We start from the raw sequence: 325 nt of genomic DNA on the forward strand, positions 1-325 counted from the left end.
GTTTAATTCGTAAATAAAACAAAATTGCGGTTAAATATATCGTATATATGTAACGCATATTCCCTAATTTGAATTCGAACACTTCGAACTCACTCGTCACATTGTTCTATGGTTTAGTCCGATATGAGCTAGCAGAGGGACCTAATGGACCTATAGATCGTGGGCTCCAACGATCCAAGATTAACCGATTAAACTCATTAACCTTGTTAACCAACATTCGTTAACTACTAGGACACTCCACTATAGCCTAGTAGTTGCACTCCCCTCACTATAGATATATTTCTGTCCATCTGATATAACCATGATTAGTAAGTCGATCCTTCAC

Source organism: Cucurbita moschata, unplaced genomic scaffold, assembly GCF_002738365.1.
Source record: "Cucurbita moschata cultivar Rifu unplaced genomic scaffold, Cmos_1.0 Cmo_Scf00038, whole genome shotgun sequence".
Taxonomy (NCBI): Eukaryota; Viridiplantae; Streptophyta; class Magnoliopsida; order Cucurbitales; family Cucurbitaceae; genus Cucurbita; species Cucurbita moschata.